This window comes from Bos taurus, chromosome X (genome assembly GCF_002263795.3).
Source record: "Bos taurus isolate L1 Dominette 01449 registration number 42190680 breed Hereford chromosome X, ARS-UCD2.0, whole genome shotgun sequence".
Lineage (NCBI taxonomy): Eukaryota > Metazoa > Chordata > Mammalia > Artiodactyla > Bovidae > Bos > Bos taurus.
In genome coordinates this window covers 24,266,885-24,291,495 of record NC_037357.1, presented here as the reverse complement: position 1 = coordinate 24,291,495, position 24,611 = coordinate 24,266,885, and the positions used below count along the sequence as shown (strand labels likewise).

At 40.3% G+C, this 24,611-nt stretch overlaps 1 long non-coding RNA gene and 1 other non-coding gene across 2 annotated transcripts in view; both read right to left on the bottom strand.

The window, feature by feature from the left end:
* Positions 1 to 6,693: 6,693 nt before the first annotated feature.
* TRNAC-GCA (transfer RNA cysteine (anticodon GCA)) lies at positions 6,694 to 6,766 on the bottom strand. The gene has a single exon. It is a non-coding gene; the product is annotated as a tRNA-Cys (tRNA).
* Positions 6,767 to 8,328: 1,562 nt separating this feature from the next.
* LOC112445042 (uncharacterized) overlaps positions 8,329 to 24,611 on the bottom strand; it is a 34,208-nt gene continuing 17,925 nt past the window's right edge. Inside the window, exon 5 of the long non-coding RNA XR_009493505.1 lies at positions 8,329 to 23,238. This is a non-coding gene — a long non-coding RNA (uncharacterized lncRNA). The remainder of the gene's footprint in view (positions 23,239 to 24,611) is intronic.

The following is a 24,611-nucleotide window of genomic DNA, read 5'->3' as shown; positions in this document are numbered from 1 at the left end:
TACTCAATCACCGGCTATCTGTGAAATGCAGTCATACTTGTTGACTGCACCCAAAATCACACAAAGGGTCAAACGAGAAAGAACAGTTTCCACAGCTTTGCAGATCATGGTTTTTGGACTGTGCCTGTTTCTTGTGAACATGGCCCCTGTGGGAATACTTTAGTATTACAGTCATCCCTCAGTATCTCTGGAGGGAGGCAGGGAAGTTGCGGGGGGAGGAGGCTGGTTCCAGGACCCCACTCCACCTCTCGCAGATAGGAAAACACACAGATGCTCAAGCTCCTTACATAAAATGGTGTAGTATACTTGGCCCTCCATATCTGCCAGTTTCACATCTGTTGATTCAACTGTGGATTGAATTTTTCACATTCAGTTGGTTGAATCCAAGGATGTGCAACCAGAGGAGGTTCAACCTGGGGATAGGAGGGCAGACTGTATTTGGAAATAGCTACACTTTCATATTAAAATTACAGCTTGAGTAAGGATGTGAAAGCTAAGGCACCTGGGACTTGGGAATGAAATTCTTTTATTGCCTCACTTTCAGCACAATCTTAAGTTTAACCACAGGTGATGCCTACTGTTTGCAAGCTTTGCTGATGTGATTTGTATTTCTGAAACTCTAACTTGGACATAATCTTGGACCTGTTTTATTGGTTGCCCCCATTTTCTTGACAGCTAACATTGTGGCTGAGCCATTTCTAGCTGCGGAGGCCTGGCCATGCACGTGGCTAGTACATGGCTCAACTCAGGTGTATCTTCACAATTATGCAAAGAGGGTAGTACTGATCATTTTTAAATAGCTCCTGAGGTTCGCTACTGGTTTTCTCAAGCAAGTCAGGTCATCCTAAGTTGTCCCTATAAATTCACAGCACAAAAGTTCCCTAAAGTTGCTACTTGTTTATATCACAACTAGTATCGTTGCTGCTACTGCTAGTGCTACCAACAACAACTGACACATAGTGTTCCCTTTTGCTAGGCACCATCCTAGGAGCTTCATATACATGAACTAAATCAATCCTCAGAGGTTGTACCTGTGGGACACAGTCTATTGTCACCCCCAGTTTACAGATGTTAATACCAAGAACCAGAGAGGCTAAGAGACTCTCTCAAGGTCACTGATGAATCTGAATATAAATGCAAGCAGTCTGACTGCAGAACCCTAGCTTTTAATTAATATTGCCTCAATCCCAAAGCACAATCAGAAAGAAAAGACACACTGCTTACTCAGTGAAGTCCAGCGACCCAGCTTCGCATTGACTACCTTCCACGGTCCGGATGCACCTTATGTTCTCCTCACATTGTGCCACCATTCAGCTGAGTTTACTTCAGCCACTTCAGAGGACTTACTAATACTGAGCAGGACTCTGTGGAGCTCCTCGACACAAAAGCCTTTTGTGTCCCCCATTGCTTGACTACAGGAACTAGGCTTCATTCAGCCTCCAAGACCTTCCCTGAGTTCCAATGGGCAGGTTCAAACAGTTGCTTAATTAGGGAAGGGAGGGGATGCAGAGATAAGGGAGGAACAGTCAAAAAGCAGCCTTGGGGCAAGGTCCTGGATTGCCTGGATACACACAACAGCCTTGCATTGATCTGTTTTGCAGATACTGAAACCCCCTCCAGGTGGGAAAAAGTTAACGATTAAAGATGGTATGCTGCCCACAAGTGTACAGCCCTAGACCAGTTGAGACCTGAATGCTGATGACGCTGACTCCTATTACATCACCACCAGCCCATCAGAAGAATGTCCATTAGCTGACCATACCCTCTTTGAACCATTACTATAAAACTTCTCACTACCCTCTCAAAGTTGGGACACACAATTTTGAGGGCATTTAGCCTGCTGTGGACCCTTCTGCCTGGTAAAGCAGTAAAGGTATTTTTACTTCTCTCAAACTCTCTGAAAATTAATTTGGTGTCAGGGTACAGAGGCCAGGTTCAGCTTCATTGCCAGGAAGAGGTCACACCTTGATTCATGCTGTCCCTTCTGTTACTATCCCCTCCATCACCTCTTCCTTTGTTGAACTTCTGCTCATCCTGTAAGGCCCAGCTCCAATTTGATCTCTTGGTAAATACTTGAGGCCCCAGCTGGAAGTAAACATATTCACCCATGAATCCTCCCTCATAACCCTTTGTCTGAATTTCTCTCAGGCACTTAGCACCTTTTACATGGTATTAGAGCTCTTTATGTGCATAGCAGTCACATTCACTAGAAGATAATTCGCTAAAGAAGACTCAGCTCAAACTCTGCTTCAACCATGAGTCCCTCCTTGGCTTCCCCAATGATATTGGCTCCTGTGGCATGCTAAGTCCACTTCAATCATGTTCGATTCTTTGTGACCCCATGACTGTAGCCTGTCAGGCTCCTCTGTCCATGGGATTCTCCAGGCAAAGAATACTGGAAGTGGTTGCCATTTCCTTCTTCAGGGATCTTCCTGATGGAGGAATCGAACCTCTGTCTCCTGCACTGCAGTCAGATTCTTTACCATTGAGCCACCAGGGGAAGCTCTTTTAACTCCTAAGCTCCCTCACTACTTTGTTCTTACCTTAATTGTCTGTAACAACTTAACCTTATCCCACAGGTCTGTCATTAGTTTGGATATCTGCCTTTTCCTAGGAGGTAAACTCAAGAACAGAGGTTGTTTTATTTGGCTTTGTATCCTCAGCCTAACATAACCTCTTGTTCATTTGTTTGTTGAATGACTAAATGAATAATGAGTGAAGCCTTTCCTGAATTCCTCCTGCTAGAAGTAATCACTCCCTTCTCTGAACTCTAATAGCTTCTTGTTCTTCCTTGTGGCACTTTCGTTTCTTACCTTGTATTACAGTTATTCACAGACAAGTCTTAGCTCCTTGTTAGACTATAAGCACCTTAAGGTTGGGCAATGCCTTAGTATCTCTAAGGTTTGATCTTAGAAATAGGTATCTCTATATTTCCATCACCTGCAGAATTACTGGTCCAATAAATGGGCTCAGTAAATTATTTTTGAGTGATTCATCACAATGAATATAGCCCCTTAATGATGGGCTCATAGGTGTCCCCAGAGAAAAAAAGGCTCGAGCAGGGTGGGGATTAGCCATCCAGACTGAGGTGACCTTGTGTGATGGAAGGGCTGTGAATACCATGGGACCTGTCACTCACACGGATACAAACAAGTGGCCATCACTTATCATTGTGAGAACTGACATTAGAGGCAATTCATTATCCTTGGCTTTGCAATTGGAGAAAATTAGAACAAACACCACCATCTTCCAAAAGAATAAGACCAAGTGATAAAAGCCTATAAAGAAAAAAATTAGTTTCAGGTTCATACAATAGCTGTACATGTTCTAGAAAAAGAACTATGCATTCACTGGCCAGTGCAACTATATCCCGAACCTAGAATTTGTTTCACATTATTAAGGATTTATCTTAGCACCTAGTACTATAAGAAACTAATTAACAAGTATATATGATAATGTGATTGTAGAAAGGTTTTAAAAATCATAAAAATAATCATGTGGGTCTACAAGTTAATACTGGATCATTCTTATGACATAATTGATAAATCAGCAAAAAATAAAATATTTTTCAGAATGAAGTAATCTTGAAAACTGAATTATTTATAGAACAACACATGTATAATTTAACGGAAGAAGGAAAAGAACACTTGCTGAGAACCTACCACCTGTGAATACAGTCCTCAATGATTTTACCCACATTGTCTAATTCATCCCTCTGAAAAATCATGAGAGGTCACATGAAAAATCATAAGCATCTGAACTGGAACTTGGTTGTAGGTCACATGTGTCCTCCCCTTTATTCTTCCCCTCTTATTAAGAATTCACTGCAAACATAGCTCATTGGAATTCCTCATCAGTACTGTTTAACTTGAACCCTCCCAACACCAAACAGCATTTGAGATGCTATCTGGACCAGTTAATTGAATTTCAGAGATTCATTCAAAACATCTAACTCCCAGTACTCAATATTTCTCCCATTAACCTACCCTATTGTCACTGCACATCAAATATCTTAATGTAGTTAGCTTAAATTAAACCTGTTAAGTTACACAGACTAGTGTTTCTAATTTTTTTTTCATCTCCCCCAAACACACTATTTTAGTGGCCTGAAGACAGAAAGTCAATTGTGGCAATCCAGCTGTTCCAATGAATCAATAATCCACTTGGCATCTGGCTGTCAAATATCAAACCAACCATCATCAGAAAATATGGAGCCAAATTCTCTAGCCTGCCACTAACTAATTGAGTGGGTCATTTTTCCTTAGCAGTGGTGACAGTCCCTTCCAAGCAATGGTAGGCATGAAAGTAGTATGGGACCAGCACGCAGACAGGGACTTACTTGAAGGTATTACAGACAGTTTCAGACTTCGGAAAGTTTGTGAGAATGTATAACACCAAATTTAAGTAATAGAGTATTCACAGTTTTGAAAACACTAAGCACTTGTCAAAACAGCAGAGTTAATTTCTTTTAGAATTAAATGAAGGAACAATAATTAGGTGTGTAATTATCCGTAACAATGTTTGTAAGATTTGTAATTATAGTTAATTGCTATAAAATTGTGTTGATTTTAAAAGCTGTTAACGAAAATTGAAAATAAAGTAATGGCACTGTAGACTGCACATTTCCTTACGTTCGTCCAGGCACATGGGCTAGGGGAAAGACCAAATGACGTTGCAGCCCAGCTCACTGTAGTAGCTGCTCGGCTGGCTATATGTTCAGCTTCCCTTACTTTTTGTTGCACTGCTCTTTTTGCTTTCTCACTTTGTCTCTGCACGTGTAACAGGTTCTATTATTCTCTGCTCCCTTTCCCCATTTCATTGAGCTCCTGTGAAGGAGATACCAAGAGAAACTGATCCATGGATTAAGAAAAATAAAATGAAGTCATGGAGGTGATCTGGCTTTAAAGTTGGAATACCATTGGATTGGGTTTCCCTGGTGGCTCAGATGGTTAGAATCTGCCTGCAATGCGGGAGACCGGGTTTGATCCCTCTGTTGGAAGATCCTCTGGAGAAGGAAATGGCTACCCACTCCAGTATTCTTGCCTGCAGAGTCCCATGACACAGGATCTGGCAGGCTACAGTCTACAGGGTCACAGAGTTGGACACGACTGAGTGACTAAGAGTTTCACCATGGGATTATTTAATGCCAAGGGTTAACTCTCTCTACACTTGACCTGATGGCAAAGCAACATCACTTTATTCTCTGCAGCCACAAACTATACTTAACACAAAAGGTTTCAATTTCACCTTTCTGATGTTTTGTTCAAATGTGATTTGGGTTATAATTATAGTATAAAGATGGACTTTCAAGGGGAAAAAAAAGCATGATGTTATCTTTTCAAACTTCACCTTACATTAAAAAATCTTAAATTCACGGCTCTGCAATATCTCTTTGTTAAGTTAATCACCACCCTCTTATGGGCTGTCCTTAAAAAGAAAAAGTTGGGTACTTATTACTTGTTTGTTCTGTTTTTAGTGGGAGAAATTTTATAAGCAGTTCAGAGAATTATTTTTTCATCAAGCACCTTAAAGGTTCATGTTTCAATAATATATAGTTACTAGTCACCATTCTAACTATTGCTTGTCCATTTTAATAGCTCTTTACTTAGTAACATTTACTTACATTGGGCTATAAATCACCTGCATTTAACATTTTTCATATTGAGAACAATTTGATCCCTAAAATATCTCTGCAACATTAAACGTATACTCTGGACACTGTGAGACTCCAAAGCCAACTGGCAAAAGATGCTATCTTTAGCTTTCCATCTATGTCTAGTATCTCTTTTGTGAAAATACATGGGGAGTGAAGATACCCCTGAGTCTAAATATTTGATTAACTAATTAGCCTTTAGCAATTTGCCTTCCCAAGTAAACCCCAGCACTTTCAGATTGATTTGAAAAAGTGGAAAATTTCACTGCAATATTTACATTCAATAATTCATTCATCTATTCATCCCACAGACCTTTCCTCAGCTGCTATTCTGGGCACAGCATCACCGTTTAAGGTGCTGGAGATATGTAGAGTAATTCATCGCATGTCCTGAAAGGTATGAGGTAGGTCCTACTGTGATTCCTATTTCACAAGTGGAGCTTTAAGAAGTTACTGGCCCAATGTCACATAGCTAGTAAGCAACAGAGCCACTCCCATAATAACTCAGACAACATGACATCTTTTACTGAATTTTTCACTCAGGAAAGTAGTATTTAACCAAAAATCCTAGACAGAGGATTGGAAAAGCCTCAGGACACTGTGGACACCAAGGACTATTTACTGGAAAAAATGTTAGTCACTCATTTGTGTTCAGACTTTTTGTGACCCCAGAGACTGTCAGGCTCCTCTGTCCATGGGACTTTCCAGGCAAGAATACTGGAGTGGGTTGCTGTGCCCTTCTCCAAGGGATCTTCCTGACTCTGGGATTTGAAGTCGGGTCTCCTGCATTTGCAGGCAAATTCCCTACGGTCTGAGCAACCAGGGAAGCCCTATTTACTGGAACTTTCCCCTTAACTCTCTACTGCCTTGACAAGACATTATCACCACTGTAAAGTGAAGTGAAGAAGTGAAGTGAAGTTGCTCAGTTGCGTCCAACTCTTCGTGACTCCATGGACTATAGCCCATCAGGCTCCTCCATCCATGGAATTTTCCAGGCAAGAGTACTTTGAGTGGGTTGCCATTTCCTTCTCCAGGGGATCTTCCCCAACCCAGGGATCGAACCTGGGTCTCCTGCATTGCAGGCAGACACTTTACCATCTGAGCCACCAGGGAAGCTCCTATCACCACTGTAGGTGGCACAAATTTGGCCATTCATGATCACAATAACTCAGCACCTCTTTTTCAAGCAGCCCTACAGTCAGAAAGGTGCTTAGACTTCCCAGGATCCCAAGATACAATTCAGTAGGATCTGATTTAAAAAGCCTAGAGTTTTTTGTTATTTTGCCAATCTATTCTGAACTCACACCAGGTCACCAGCCTTAGTCATCCATAGAGACTGAGCAGCCACCCAGAGCTCTATGAACTAACAGGACCTTGGAGGTGCCTCCCAAAATTTGAGGGTCAGGTTAGGAGATGCAGCCTGTGCTACTAGGAATCAATGTGAACTCAATGACTGCTCGTTCCAAAATAGAGGATGGTCCAGTTCCAATCAAAGCTGCCTTTTCTATGTTACCTTCCTTAACCCCTTACAAGTCCCCTTCAAAAAAATCCCGCCCACTAAAACAAAAGCCAATGGCACCCCACTCCAGTACTCTTGCCTGGAAAATCCCACGGACGGAGGAGCCTGGTGAGCTGCAGTCCATGGGGTTGCTAAGAGTCGGACATGACTGAGCAACTTCACTTTCACTTTTCACTTTCATGCATTTGAGAAGGAAATGGCAACCCACTCCAGAGTTCTTGCCTGGAGAATCCAGGGACGGCAGAGCCTGGTGGGCTGCCGTCTATGGGGTCTCACAGAGTCAGTCGTGACTGAAGTGACTTAGCAGCAGCAGCAGCAGAACAAAAGCCAAACAAAGTAACACAAATTTGGCAGAAGGAATTCTCTTAACCAAAGAGATGGTCACACTCCTTGACCCCATGTTCCTCTCTGAAAACAGAGCAAGTAATACTAAGTATCTCCCTGGGAGGCCAAATGGAATGCAGTAAGCTGATTTTCAGAAGTAGCAGCTAAGACAGAATTAATTTAAGTTAGTGTTTCCTGTATGTTTTCTTGATTTTAACAACAGAAGAGCTAAGAAGAGGGTCCGTTCATCCTGGAAAATTAGTTGAGGGTCTGAACTAAGTCTGTTTGAATATTGCATGCCCCCTTCATCCAGCAGCTGGCCAACCTGGAGATATACATGTTTCTGGCATTCATGTCACAGAGTCCTATATCATTATGATCACACCATCTACAGCCTTTTGGAAGGAATTCAGAGCACAGAAGAAATTATCACTATGAGTTGCATTAGGTGAATCAAAATCATTAGGAGGAATCAAGTGTTTGTGATTCCCCATGTGATTTCTAAAGTGCTTCCAGGGCTGAGAACTGCAAGTTTAGATGGTTTCAACTTTGAGAGGTTTCCAAGTAACTGGAACTCAAATCACATGCAAAATGAGTTACTCTCTAGACCAGGACTATCCAATTAAGATATAACATAGTTCATGGGTAAAATTTTTAAATTTGCAGATAACACATGTATAAAAGTGAAAAGCAACAGGTAAGTTAATTTTATAACACATTTTATATAACCAAATATATCCAAAATATTAGATACAAACATAGATCCACACTGACACTTAAACACTGATTCTGTCTTTTGTGCATATTCAGTCATTGACTGGCCCACCCCCCGGCAGGCACTGTGCTAGATGCTGCAAGGTACACACAAGTCAAGGCGATTTTCATTATAGGGGACTGGAATGCAAAAGTAGGAAGTCAAGAAACACCTGGAGTAACAGGCAAATTTGGCCTTACAGTACAAAATGAAGCAGGGCAAAGGCTAACAGAGTTTTGCCAAAAGAACGCACTGGTCATAGCAAACGCCCTCTTCCAACAACACAAGAGAAGACTCTACACATGGACATCACCTGATGGTCAACACCGAAATCAGATTGATTATATTCTCTGCAGCCAAAGATGGAGAAGCTCTATACAGTCAGCAAAAACAAGACAGGGAGCTGACTGTGGATCAGATCATGGACTCCTTATTGCCAAATTCAGACTTAAAGAAAGGAGGGGAAACCACTAGACCATTCAGATATGACCTAAATCAAATCCCTTACGATTATACAGTGGAAGTGAGACATAGATTCAAGGGATTAGATCTGATAGACAGAGTGCTTCAAGAACTATGGATGGAAGTTTGTGACATTGTACAGGAGGCAGTGATAAAGACCATCCCCAAGAAAAAGAAATGCAAAAAGGCAAAATGGTTGTCTGAGGAGGCCTTACAAATAGCTGTGAAAAGAAGAGAAGTGAAAGGCAAAGGAGAAAAGGAAAGATATACCCATTTTAATGCAGAGTTCCAAAGAATAGCAAGGAGAGATAAGAAAGCCTTCCTCAGTGATCAATGAAAAGAAATAGAGGAAAACAATAGAATGGGGAAGACTAGCAATCTCTTCAAGAAAATTAGAGATACCAAGGGAACATTTCATGCAAAGATGGGCACAATAAAGGACAGAAATGGTATGGACCTAACAGAAAAAGAAGATATTAAGAAGAGGTGGCAAGAATACACAGAACTATACAAAAAAGATCTTCACGACCCAGATAATCACAATGGTGTGATCACTCACCTAGAGCCAGACATCCTGGAATGTGAAGTCAAGTGGGCCTTAGGAAGCATCACTACGAATAAAGCTAGTGGAGACGATGGAATTCCAGTTGAGCTATTTCAAATCCTGAAAGATGATGCTGTGAAAGTGCTGCACTCAATATGCCAGCAAATTTGGAAAACTCAGCAGTGGCCACAGGACTGGAAAAGGTCAGTCTTCATTCCAGTCCCAAAGAAAGGCAATACCAAAGAATGCTCAAACTACAGCACAATTGCACTCATCTCACACATTAGCAAAGTGATGCTCAAAATTCTCCAAGCCAGGCTTCAACAGTACATGAACCATGAACTTCCAGATGTTCAAGCTGGATTTAGAAAAGGCAGAGGAACCAGAGATCAAATTGCCAACATCCGTTGGATCATCGAAAAAACAAGAGAGTTCCAGAAAAACATCTACTTCTGCTTTATTGACTATACCAAAGCCTTTGACTGTGTGGATCACAACAAACTTCAAGAGGTGGGAATACCAGACTACCTGACCTGCCTCCTGAGACATCTGTATGCAGGTCAAGAAGCAACAGCTAGAACTGGACATAGAACAACAGACTGGTTTCATATCAGGAAAGGAGTACCTTAAAGCTATATATTGTCACCCTGCTTATTTAACTTATATGCAGAGTACATCATGAGAAATGCTGGACTGGATGAAGTACAAGCTGGAATCAAGATTGCCAGCAGAAATATAAAAAACCTCAGATATGCAGATGACACCACCCTTATGGCAGAAAGTGAAGAAGAACTAAAGAGCCTCTTGATGAAAGTCAAAGAGGAGAGTGAAAAAGTTGGCTTAAAACTCAACATTCAGAAAACTAAGATCATGGTATCTGGTCCCATCACTTCATGGGAAATAGATGGGAAAACAGTGGAAACAGTGACAGACTTTATTTTGGGGGGCTCCAAAATCACTGCAGATGATGACTGCAGCCATGAAATTAAAAGACGCTTGCTCCTTGGAAGAAAAGCTATGACCAACCTAGACAGCATATTAAAAAGCAGAGACATTACTTTGCAAACAAAGGTCCATCTATTCAAAGCTTTGGTTTTTCCAGTAGTCATGTATGGATGTGAAAGTTGGACTATAAAGAAAGTTGAACACCAAAGAATTGATGCTTTTGAACTATGGTGTTGGAGAAAACTCCTGAGAGTCCCTTGGATAGCAAGGAGATCCAACCAGTCCATCCTAAAGGAAATCAGTCCTGAATATTCATTGGAAGGACTGATGCTGAGGCTGGAACTCCAATACTTGGTCACCTGATGTGAAGGACTGACTCATCTGAAAAGACCCTGATGCTGGTAAAGATTGAAGGCAGGAGGAGAAGGGGCCAACAGAGGACGAGATGGTTGGATGTCATCAGTGACTCAATGGACATGAGTTTAAGTAAGCTCTGGGAGTTGGTGATGAATAGGGAAGCCTGGCACACTGCAGTCCATGGGGTGGCAAAGATTCGGGCACGACTGAGTGACTGAACTGAACTGATCCTTAGGATGTATAAGGGAACATACAACCAGCTGACATACAACCCCCAAACCTAAGTGTGCAGAGACATGCATATGCAACACTATGAGAAGTGCATCTTTTTACTGCTTCCGACATGTATGATTTTGTCTAGCTCATTTTAACCTGATCAGGATAAGAAAAGGACACAGAGATGAGATGGGGAGAAGAGAGAAGCAGTCTCGAGAAACTCCAGCACTTGAAATCTGGGCTTGAGGATCAAAGCTACAGTCTTAGTTTTTTCTGTTTTAATCACACAGTGGTGAGAAGATCACCATTTACCCAGAAAAGTCATGCATTCTTGCTTGTCCAGCTTTGCATTACCCCCAAGGAGGTGGGTGTGAATTTTTACCAAAAATGTGAAAGACAGCCTTCCCAATCAAAGATATATTTATAAGACATGAACCTATTTGCCCAGAAGAAGCAAGAGAATCTTCACTATGAGGCTTGTGCAGAGCTCAGTTAATCTGGCAGTGTTCACGAGCCTTATTGGGAAGATACAAGCCAACGACCAGCCCTGGCCATTGGAGCAATAAACACAGTGCAAGACGGCTGATGTTAGCATCAGAGAAGCCTTTCCCCACAAGAAAGTCTAGGGCCTTGCTCTCTCCACCTCCTTCTCTTGACCTTGGAGCTGATAAGATTTTTAGGTTTTGCCATAGAGTGTGCTGAGTGGGACTACCAGAGGTCACTCAAGATTGGATTTCCTGTTTGAGGTGTAAGGGACAACAGCAATGCATTTGAGATGAGCCTTAAAGGATGGGGTGAGTTTGAACAGGCAAACTGAGGAAGAGAAACACTCTAAGTGAAGGCAGTGGCATGCAAAGGGAGAGAGGGAGAAGAGCCTAAAGAACCAAGATGAGCCAGAGTGAGGCGACCCTACACTTCCAGATCACGAATTCCTACAAGTCCATGAAAGAGGCTGAATCAAAGTTCTCTGCTGGGGCTAAATCTAATGCCATGTCCCTAGAAGCATCATCACCCAGCAATCTGGGATACGGGTGAGAGGATGACATGGAAAAGGTGGATGAACAGTTGCAAACATCTCTCTTCCCCAGGCCAAGCTCCTCTCTCTCCCAAAGCCGTTTCAACACCTCTGTCTTTCTTAAGCCCCCGTGTAATAATGAGGACTCGGGAGTTAAATGTGCAGAGGGCTTTCTGAGCTCCTACAGGGAACTCAATAATAGAGCTTTACAAACAAGGGGCTTTCAAAGTCCTTAATCCCAAGAAATTTAATAATATTCACAAACACAAGTTTAAATGAAAACCTTGAAAAGCAAAAAATGTCTGCTACATTAATACAGCATTAGTGGACTGTAATAAGGTTTTGATTTAATCTCTTTAGAAAGCCCTTAATACTCTGCATCAAATACAAAGCTAATCTTCTTGTTTCCTCTGAAACTCTACCTCAGCAAATTGTTCATCCAGCCATGGCAAAAAATTGGAGCCTCTTCAAACTTTATTCTGCTCACGGGCAAACCAGTGGAGATTTCCAGGCCTTATTTTATACCACATGCATCTCACTTTCGACTTACAGTGTATTCTGTAGATTAGACAATCCTCTATCAATAGTTATGTTTTTAAGTTGCAAAGCTTAAAAATACTTTCCAAGTAGTTGCACACAGAAAGGACTTTTCATCCTCCTTCAGTCATTCTTTTTTTCTCCTGGTGATCTGTCTTATGTCAATTTAATTATTAGACTGGCCCAAAGAACTCAAGAAGGATTAAAAGGAAACTTCCCCCTCCCGACACTGCTCAACATGCCAGTAAATAGGGATGCAGTAAACTCTAATTATCTGGCATGCCATAATAAGATGTTTCATTGCCTGGATCAACTAGATAAAATTTACAACAGGGAACTGACCCTTAACTGATTGGGTTGAGGGAAGCAAAAGAGATTGACTAACGCAGAGAAAGAGAGCTGTACCCCTCCCGGATCAAGTGTCCAAGGCTGCCATTAAACTGAAACTCAATGAAATACTTTTGCTGCCTCATGGTTTCATTTCCTCTACCCAAGAAGCAGTTTCCTGAATATTTCAATTAAACTTGAAGCTCATAACTTTAATAAAGTTTTATGAAAATGAACAGTGAGATGGTTTCTTCTAGAGTGGAGGTTAATACTTTACATTATCTCAATTCTTCATCTGTAAAGGAACACGGGGTGCCTTTAACTGTATAAGGCGTTAGCATCCATCACACACTCTGCTCCTTATTAACAGACTGCTGGCTTGGGAGAGGGAGAACAAAGTTTTGCTGCCCCTGGCCCAGTTCTGCTCTTTGTGAAGGCAGTTGGGCACAGGATCCCTTCCAACTGCCAGCTGAAAGGGGACCAGAGATCCAAGTCAGGACACCTGGCTTCGTGAGCTCACAATGACTGCAGTCCAGAGTTCCAAACTTTGAAAAAAAACACAAAACCCAGTGCATCCCACCCTCTACCTAAATAAATTTTTTAAATTTTAATATTGCATTTCTTATTTTTCCTACTAATAAAACTCCTATGCATTTATGGTGGACATTTTTGAAAATGGATTAATTTTTTGTTTTTCAAATGAATTCAGCTTTGCATTTGAAACTTCATGATGTTTTCTGCAGAAACTAAAGGCAGGGCAAAGGCAAGAAGCCAGATTTGAAACCGTGGGAACTCCAGCCCCAAGAAGAGAGATGGGAAGAGCAACAAATATAGTAAATGCCAAGAGTAAGAGGCATCAGAATACTTAATCATGAACACATTGCAATGCAAGCAAAGTCTTCACCCACGTGACTTTTCTTTCCAGAACATTCCCAGCACCTCAGTCTGTTCTATCTCTATAGCTACATGTACAGCAATCACCCCTCTTGCCCTAATTTTGAGTTTAACTCTTGCATGGAGTGTTCATTACATAATTTTAAATGAGTCATCATTGTGATGTGTGCTGGTTACATAAACCCATCAGGAATGTGAACATTCTCATAGATGTAGTATCACACTGCATTATGAATCCACCACATCATGTCTTCTTTACATTCTACTGGGGATTATTATTTAGTTAATTATATATGGAATATATAACACTTTTCAGCCCATGTAGTAAATAAACCTTTTAGCTAAAATCTAGAGGAAGAAACAGATTAGATTGCTATATTTTTACGTGACCAAGTCCTCTTTTCCTCTCCTTGCAGATGATGTTGTATATTCCTGAGGCTGTGGTGGGGGAGGGGACATGAAGAAAGAAATTTTCAGCTTACTCCCACTTCACTGTGAGCAATGCACATGATGAATGTAATTCCTCAATCCTATCTAAGGTTCACTTTTCCGTAATTTCTCAGGCTCCCAGAGTCCATATGAAATGATATTTAAATAAACTAAGGATATGCAGAAGAAAAATAGATAACACAGCTCTCAACAGAAGATAAATTTCTACCCTCCATTTCTGTTCCCCCCTGTACCACCATAAGGCTTCCCAGGTGGCTCAGTGGGTATAGGATCTGCCTGCAGTGCAGGAGATGCAGGAGACATGGATTCGATCCCTGGGTTAGGAAGATCGCCTCGAGAAGGGCATGGCAGCCCACTCCAGTATTCTTGCCTGGAGAGTCCCATGGACAGAGGAGCCTGGTGGGTTATAGCCCATAGGGTCGCAAAGAGTGAGACACAACTGAAGCAACTGAGCACGCACGCACGTGCCACCATGACTTAACTTTCAGTGAGTAAAATACTTTGGGTTAGAAGCTTTGGTTATCCCTGGGGTTCTTAGTGAAGCAGGTTTAAGGCACCTTTCAGATGCATTTAGACTGTCTGGAGACTTTGGGTGGCCCAACACTGCAATCTGATCATAAATGTCATGCACTCAATAGACGAATGATATTCAGCTTAAGGAACAAATGGTCCAACTGCACCAGGAATACTGTCCAAACTTTGGGATCCTGGGGACCTGGACTCTCAGGAGGAAGAAAACAAGGGTAAGGATAACACTGGCTAAACTGTCAAATGGAGAACGGCAGACAGAGACTAAGCTAGGCAAAGAGAAGAGTTAAATGTCTTCAGTGACCAAAAGTGCCACATGTCAGCAGGATATAACTTGTCCCAGAGTTCAGAATGTGCCTCCCAGGGAGGCAGACCTCAGTCCAGTACAAAGCAGAACTACTGAAGATGGCCAGAGGCTGAATGGACTGCCTCAGGAAACACTGAGCTTCTCATTTCTGGAGGAAAAAAACCATTTATTGGAGGTTTCAAAATTAAGATATAATGATTGCACTAAATAGCCTTGAAGGGTTCTTTGCAACTCTATAATGATATTATCATCTTCCTATAAGTGAGGTCATCACTGAGTCCCCAACCTGCCTTCATCAACAGGTGTGGCCTCTCTTGGTTGGTGTGCGAACACACAGTAGGGATTTCAGGCAGTGCTGGAGGCAGCTCAAGAAAGCTCTGATTCCAACCTGAGCAGGGCCTTACCTAAGTCAGGTACAGGCACCTGCACAGATGGCCCCTTTCCATCTAGTTCATGAAGTCCCCCAGAGCACCTTCCCCACACCTCATCCTCTTACCTACAGGCATCGTTATGCCTGTACCAACCTTTGTGTGCAACAGCCAACTTCCCTTTACAGGCTGTCTTATGATGAAAGTCTCTCAAAATACATGTGCCCAGTGGCAAGCTCATTAGCACATAGACAGCTGCCTAATCACCATCTTTATCCCCCATCTCCAATCCTGATCTAGGCTGTCAGGCACCCTCCCCAAGCCAAGTTGCTAGGCAGCTGGCAGTCTCAGATCTGGATCAATCACAGACCAGATGTTGGCTGCTTGTTATAGGTTTACCAGATCTGCAGCCTTTGTGGCAGACTGAAGCTGGAGTGCAAACTCTAATGCAAAAACATTAAAATAATGCTCATATCTCCTGGCTATTTCATCCCCTGCATGGGAACACAACATAGTCCCCTCCTGTTTTCTAGTAGATGCTTGCAACCAAACACACTGCATCGTCTTAGGCAGGAGATAAATAGTTTCTTCTTGGACATTCATTCCTATAAAACTACACCCCATCCTCACTTTTGCCACACACAAGAAACAAAAAGTCTTATACCTGATATGTGAACTAAAGGAAACTGTCAATCACCACACCCCATTAGTGACAGAAGACATTACCAAGATATTTCCAATGGCATTTTCTGTGACCTCCACTGCATCATAACAAAACCCTGCAGTTGTTTAAATAAGGCTGGCAGCATGTACCACAAAGTCACTATGGGCATTCTTGCATACTTCCCCACCCCACTTCCAGGAAAATGAGTTCCTTCACATGATGGAAATGAAAGTCTACTTTTCTTACTGAGATAATGGCAACTCTGAATACAGCTCCATTTTGAGAAATAAGAAAACTCCTGTGGCCATCTGAAGTGGCTAGCACCTATGGCTGGGTCCTCCGTAACCTCAAATATAGCCCACGGGCTTCCCAAGTGGTGCAAGTGGTAAAGAACCCGCCTGCCAGGTTCTGGCAGAAGAACTCCTTATGCCAGGAGACATAAGAGACACAGGTTCAATCCTTGTGTTGGGAAGATCCCATGGAGGAGGGCATGGCACCCACTCCAGTATTCTTGCCTGGAGAATCTGCATGGACAGAGGGGCCTGGCAGGCTACAGTCCATAGGATTGCACAGAGTTGGACACAACTAAAGTGACTTAGCATGCATGCATGCCCTAGAAAAAGTTCTCAGGACTAGGTCCCAGGGACGCAAAGGATCTTTCCTGTCCACACTTCCTCCCATGTCTTCTCAGCCCTCTAGCCCTGTCCACATAGCAGTGATTTCCAGCCAGGAGCCTTGACCCAGTCATCTAGGCAGCAGTGTGATGTGCCTCAGCAGGCTCTTGACATGGCAGGGGTGCTGACTGTCTGGCTCTAGGACCCCCTTGGATATCTGCTATACAGTCATGGGGCAGAGTGGCCTCACTGCTGAGTGCAACTCAGGCACCAGGACCCCAGCAGATAGGTGCCGCCCAGACTCCATGCCAGGGAAGGGGCATAAATCATCTTCTGTATCTGCTTCAACCTTTAGAGATCACAAGTACTTCCATGGGCATTTCAATCTAATTCTAACAATTAACCTTATCTGGGGTTAAGGTGAAATGTCACTGCCATTTAACAGATCACAAAAGAGAAACACAGAAGATGCCCCAGGTCCTATGAATCAGTGGGGAAGGCCATACAAAGTACTGTTGAGTGATACTACCATTCCTGTGATGTACTTCTACACCTATTATTCCTAACAACAATAGTAGCTTACGAATACTGTATTTACAAGTACTGACAGAAAGGATTCAGGACAGAACATTAGAAAAGCAATGCTTCTAATTTAATGTGGCAACTTCAGTTCATTATTCTCTGGCAAGTGTCTCCTTTTGAACAACATTAGCTATATAATTTGTGGGGTTCAGGGCAAAATGAAAATGTGGGATTTCCTTTTTAAAAAGGTATTAAGGATTTCTAGACCATGACAGCAGAGCATTAAAGCAAGCATGGAGCCCTTCTAAGCTCAGGGCCCAATGAGGCTGCACTGGTCACAAGCTGGGCCCTCCTTCTGAGCTTTCAAGAGACACTTATGGCTCAGTACAAGTGTTAAGGACAAAAGAGGAAATATGGTTTGGATTCTCTTATTTTTCTCATCTCCTGAGAACTCTGAAATTTGTTTCTTCTTATAAATATATCATCATGAGTACCATTAGAATCAGAGATTCGCACAATTTCCGGATGATAAATCTAGACTGTGTTTTCACTTCATTGATTCTTGACATAATGGACTTCCTGTGGAGTTTTTATTCATCTGCTCACCCTTTCAAATACTATGTAAAACAAAAACTAGGAAAGCAGTTCTATCTCCATCCCTCCTTCTCTTAGACCCTTCAATCAAGAAAGGATATGGTGAATATGTTAGAACTAAGCTCAGCAGGGACAGGCAGAAAGGCTGTGTCGGTTACCCGGCTTGTAAAGAAGAAACAGTGCCGTTGAAGGCACAGCCACACACAAGGCTGTGCTAAGTGATTCTCACTCCAGAGATGCTAGATATTTTTAGTTTGGAGAGAGCCAGTCTGTGCCCAGCCGAAGCCCCACCCATCACGATTCTTCCCTAACTCTCCCACTTCCAAATTCAGTTCAGTTCAGTCGCTCAGTCGTGTCCAACTCTTTGCAACCCCATGGACTGCAGCACGCCAGGCCTCCCTGTCCATCACCAATTCCGGAGTTCACTCAAACTTCTCATGTCCATTGAGTCAGTGATGCCATCCAACCATCTCATCCTCTGTCGTCCCCTTCTCCTCCACTGCTCCCACTTCCAAGCCAGGAAACAAATAAAAGAAAACTAGGAAAACCATCAAACAACTAACATGAATTGTATATTGCAATGTTTTTTAAGTGCTCTATGATAAAAGTTTGAATAAGAGCCACATTTTGGGTTTTGTGTATCCAATCACACACAGAAAAGGTGTTTTCACTAAGCTGATGTCTTGGAGTTTGGCTTTCTGTCCTCTGTGATCCTCTCTTTCTTGACAAATGACTGACCATATTTAACCAATTCTAAGATGCATATTTTCTTAACATTTTCATGTCTTTCAAATCAGAATGTGTCTTATAATCAGGGCATTTTACAATCCCTGTCAGCCAGGAGGCAGTTGAAAGGGAAATGTCACTGCCATACATACTCAAACTTGGTTGTGGCTATTTTGGTATCATGATATATGATAAAAATATATGTCCATATATGCCAAAAAAAGCTCTTTTGGTAAGTATAAAATTAAAATTTTATGGATATGAAAGCATTACATCACAGTTTATTTGGAAGTATTTTTTTCTTAGTGTTACATAAAAACATATTACATAAAAAATCTCAAATGTGATGAAACACGTCATATCTTCTGTAGAATGCAATATCTGCCACTGACAATTTTGAAGAGCTTGAAAAACTTCACATATATCCACTGAGAAGCCATCCAAAGTTCATTCTGGGAAAATTTCCAGGTACTAATAAAAGACTACTTTTCCAATATCTTTAGTGGAATATTGGTTTGTTTGGGGTTTTTTACTTTTTCCTAAGAAAAACAACTACAAATTTCAAGCCTAACAACTAGAAATTCCCCAATTCAGAAACCCAAATACTAGTAAAGGAACTGGTTACATCAGAATATCAACATTAGTGGACAAATCAATCTTTTCTGTGATCATGCTATTTAGGGGAAGTTAGAGAATTTTAATCTGAGCTCTACAGTAGCACTATCATATAAAACATATAATGCAAGCCACCTATATCATTTTAATTTTCATGTTACAATATTTTAAAAAAAGTTTAAAAAACAGGTGAAATTAATTTTAATAATGTGTGTTGTTTCACTCAATATAGCCAAAATATTGTCATTTCTACATGTACTCAATATAAAAATATTAATGAACAATTTCACTTATGTGTGCCCTGTCTTTGAAATCTGCTGTGTTGCATTCTACACTTAGAATATATTGCAGTTGGCACTAGTGTGTGTTTAGTCACTAAGTTGTTTCTGACTCTTTGCAACCCCATGAGCTGTAGCCCACCAGGCTCCTCTGTCCATGAGGTTTCCCAGGTAAGAATACTGGAGTGGGCTGCCATTTCCTTCTCCAGGGGATCTTCCTGACCCAGAGATCGAACCCTGGTATCTTGCATCTCCTGCATTGTCAGGCGGATTCTTTACCACTGAGCCACCAGGGAAGCCCAGTTTGCACTAGTCACATTTCAAATGCTCAATACCCACATGTTGCTAGCGGCTCCAATATCAGACAATGGAGGTCTAGTCAATATACCCATTTATCAGCAAAACAAAAATAATCCCTTTCAGAACCTTTGGCTCAAACATGATCAGTCATAAAAACAGTTGGCAGAAAATCAAGAGTGGCAGCTACCTCCACTGCACTCCTGTGACTGTGAACTACAAAAAATTGATTATCCTAACTGACAAAACATTGCTCTGGAGCAATCCTGCTGAAGACAGTTTAGAACAGTGGGCTTCAAACTTGGCTACTCATCCATGAATTCTTTTCAGAAAGTATGAGAGCAGGGGTAGTTTGCAGGGAATCCACACTCAGCTTCTCAACATCCATGCCTCTTCTTGCCTAAAACTGATCTGTCCAAGGACAACTTTTTCCCACTTGCTTAAAATTAAGCATTATTTTGCAGCTATTCTCAACACTAATCACTTACATCTGTCATTAACTGGAAAGAAAACACCTCCTAATAGCTGCATATACTGTCCATGCTGATTCTTTTACATATAATTGGAATGTTTTTTGTATTACAAAATGTTTACATTGGTAAAACATGTACAGAAATTGTATGTGATTTTTTTCAAATAAGATACATCTTCAATTAAACTAACTAAAACGTGTTTTCTCAGATTGTATCTTGAAATATCTTTCCCAATGAAAGTCAATCCTCATTTCATTTTATAATTACAGATTTTCTAGTACTTATTATCAAAAAATTAAATATGGTTGTTGCCAGACCAGTTATTTTTTAGCTCTATATACTTTTCTCTTTTATAAAATATGGCTGAAAAGTTTAATCCTGTGGCCTAAAAATATTAATGTCTTTAAAATTTTTTATACATTATTCTTAATTATTTCCAGAAACCCAAAATTGGGATATTTGTTTACCAAAAGAAGCTATGCATGCCATTCAATTCCTTGTTTTATAACATGTTAGCTACATATTACACTGTTTAATTTTAAATTACATATAAGAAAAAAATTATTAAATTTTTATTATTTTTTTTATTTTATTAATAAATTTTATCATTAAAATTATTATTAAATATTAAAATTAAATTTTCTTTATTCTGAAATACGTTAAAATCTCATTTTAATCTTCTATTTACTTTGCTAGTGAAATGTTTAACCAGAGGTGCCCCCAAATTGATTTCTCCATGGTTTAAATAAGGCTCCTCAAAATGCATATTATTTCATATTCTCCATTGAAAAATTAAATTGGACACTTTATCTGAAGATAAAGCTGATTTGGCTGATTATTTTTATATGAACATTGCCTTTGTCAACTGAGTTATATTATAAATGTTTTCCATGAAATCAATAATCCAAATCAGTAGCCTCAAAGTTTCATATTTAGGGTAAATAATAAACTAAAGGGATTTTATCAAAATTATTGTATTAACTAAGTGACACTTATCTAAGTATTTTGATTTTCCCAATCTTTGTAAGTCCACTGAATTAAAAACAATGTCTCAAAATGAAAGAATGATATATAATAGTCATTTGCTAAACCTCGGTAATAAGGTTATTCTGGTAAGCCTCCCAGAAACACTAAAATTAATGATTCAGCAACAAACCCTTTTATAATTCGGGCTTCTTTTCTTTCAAACAATTAAAGATAGGCTCAGCCAAATTGTCTGTTAAAAATAAAAAAATTTAATTTAAAAAGTTTAAGTCATTAAACTTTTTTTTATGACTGGTCACCATGTGATTTTTGACCTGTGACTTGGATACTCATTCCATTCCCTTCTCCTTATTTATGGGAATAAAATTTATACTGTACTCTGTTTCATTAGAAGTAAGAGTCATCCTCCAAGTCATGAACTAACTTGGGGGAAAACAAACAATCAAATTCACTTAGGAAAAGCATTGCCAACCAAATTCTAGTTTTCATTTTTAACTTTTCAAAATGTGTAATATTTTATACTCTTCTGATAAACTGTGTGCTACTAATAATTTAATAATAAAAGATTTAGTACTTAGAAGCTTAGCATTATGGGAAAATTTATTTCAACCTATATTTTTGCAGAGATGTATGGGTGACCAATAAAAGGTCTTTGAACATTAAAATAAATTGCATTAGGATAAATTCTGTGAGGGAAGTTGAATGGAACGGCAATTTCAAGGAAATGATAAAATCATGTAAAATTTCTAGCTGTTCGTGGTTTTTTCTTATTTGTTTGCTCTTAATTAACAATGATGAGTGTCTTGTTAACATGATATTTTTAGCTCATTGGACAGATTAAGGTGAAAGTCAAATTCACTCATTCAACTCTTTGCAACCCCATGGTCTATACAGTCCATAGAATTCTCCAGGCCAGAATACTGGAGTGGGTGGCCACTTCCTTCTCCAATTAGCAAGGTATTTTTAGCTCATTGGACAGATTAAAAATGTGATTAAATCATTAATTAAAAGTATAAATATTTATAATATGCCACAAATGATAACTGTACAAATAATTAAACTTATGATAAGAAATTTCAGATGCTAACTTCAAGATGTTTGACAGGGTAGACAGTTTCTCAAAATTATTTTAGGTAGCCTATAATTAGCAAGTTTGAAGACCACCACTATAAAACATAGTCTCATTGAATCCCAGAGGAAAACTGAGTGAAGGAAAGAATTTTAGAAACAAAGACTTCTTTTTATTTTATGAGTTTTTAATTTCTGAAGAGTTCCACCTTTATTCCCAGGTATATGTTCGGAGACCCCCAGTGGATACCTGAGACCGTGGATAGTACTCAACCCTATATAGACTATGTTTTTTCCTATACATACACACCTATGATAAAGTTTAATTTATAAATTAAGCACAGTAAGAGATTAATGATAATAATGAAAAGAGTAAAACAGAACAAATACACTGTAATAAAAATTACGTGGACGTGGTCTCTCTCAAAAATATCCTATTGTACAATAAAATGCTTTTTCCATCATAACTAGGCACTTATCCTTCACTGTGGCTGTAATTTTCACAGTTTGAGATGCAACAGCAAATCTGGCACCAATTTCTTTTTCCTTTTTCACAATTTCATGGGTAGAAGATGCATTCTTACCGTAAATCTTAGCAACCTCAGCATACAACGTGGTTTTCTTTCTTTATTAACTCAAGAACTTTTAACTTACAGGAGCACTTCATGCCTTCTCTTTGGTGTATCCCAATGGCCAGCATCACTACTCTTGTACTTTGAGGTCATTAAGCAAAATAAGGGTGACTTGGACACAAGGCTGTGATAGCTCGACGGTCGATCTGATACTAAGTGACTAACGAGTGGGATGTGCAGGACTAAGGGATGCTTCACATCCTGGGTGGGACCGAGCAGGACGGTGCAATATTTCATCATGCTACTCAAAATGGCGTGCAATTTAAAACTTATGAATTGTTTATTTCTAGAAATTTGTATTTAATATTTTCAGACCACAGTTGAGTGCGGGTAACTGAAACATTGGAAATCAAAACAGCGGATAAGGGTGGGGACTATGGTATAGCAGAAACCACTATAACTTGATGTATACCAGCTTATTCACCAGGGCAGTTATACAATCTTGCAAAGGTGAAATTTTAGGGAGTATTTCTAAGCAATACACAAATACTGTACTTACTCAAAATGATCACTAGGTGGCGAAAGACACCCTCTTCCCCGCTTCCGTCAGCTCTCTCAATCTTCCTATCTCCTGCAAAAAGGAAAAGGAGAGGAATAACGTAGAACGGTGACAACGACACACAACAATAGCAAGAAATATTTGTTTTAGGTGTTTCCATTTCCCAAGGACAATAATAAGTCCTTCTCATCTCTGAAAATTTCAGAAATAGCCTTGTCTGGGAAGGTCATTTATTCTTCATTAATATCACTTACAAATATTGTTAACTAATACATCTCTCTGATATAACCATGCACTTTAACTACAAAACTCAAACCCTGTTCAGCTAAGTACTTCAGCCCTAGAAAAATCAAAAAGCAGCAGCAGCAGTGGCCTCTGGGACATTCCAAGCACGAGGTTAAGCCCTTCATTGCACTGAATCTGCAAACAGCTCTAAGAGCTAGGTGTTAATATCATCCCCAGGATACAGGTGAGAAAGCAGGAAAAGAGCCCCAGCTCATTGAGTCAGTAAGTGCCAGATATGGGATGCAAATGCAGGTTTGGTTTTGTTCAAGTTCAATAGCCACACCCTTAAATATCACACTCTGTGATACTTTGGGGTTGTGTGTGTGTAACTGTCTATGGGTCTTTCTATATTTGTCTATTCATATTTATATTTCTGTGCTTCTGTGTGATTTTTATGTCCATGATTCTGTGCAATGTGGAAGTGTGTGTCTGTGTGCACACACACAAACACATGTGCAATCCAGAGCTTTCAGAGATATTTCTTGTAATTTCCACATCACTTTATATACTTTAGCCATCAGAGGGAGCTCCCTAATTTTCATTTTCTCTTGAAGAGGCTAAGAAAAAGATACACTAAAAGTCACATTCTTTTATATGTGGTTGAGTCGATTTTCATATGTTTAAGTCTGCATGTGTCTCTATGTCTATGCATGTGGAAGTCTGTGTTTCTGTCTGTAACATGATTAAGCCCATGGATACACCTATATGCTTACACTGACAGATGTACTAGTGTCTGTACATTCTTATATTTGATGTACATTTAGACTTAGTGTTGTGTGGGCATAGAAGTACATTTGTAGATCATTTGTGCATATGCACACATGAGCACGAGTCAATGTGTGTATATATTGACATGTGAGGGTGCATCTCTGTGCATCTGTGCATTTGTGTGCCTGTGGGTTTGTCTCTATTTCTACATGTATATGGTAAAGAACCTACCTGCCAGTGCAGGAGACTTAAGAGATGAGGGTTCGATTCCTGGGTTGGGAAGATCCCCTGGAGGAGGACATGGCAACCCACTCTAGTATTCTTGCCTGGAGAATCCCACGGACAGAGGAGCCTGGAGGGCAACAGTCCATAGGGTTGCAAAGAGTTGGGCACAACTGAAGTGACTTAGCACACATGCATGCATATGTGTATGTCTCTTACTTTTATAGGGT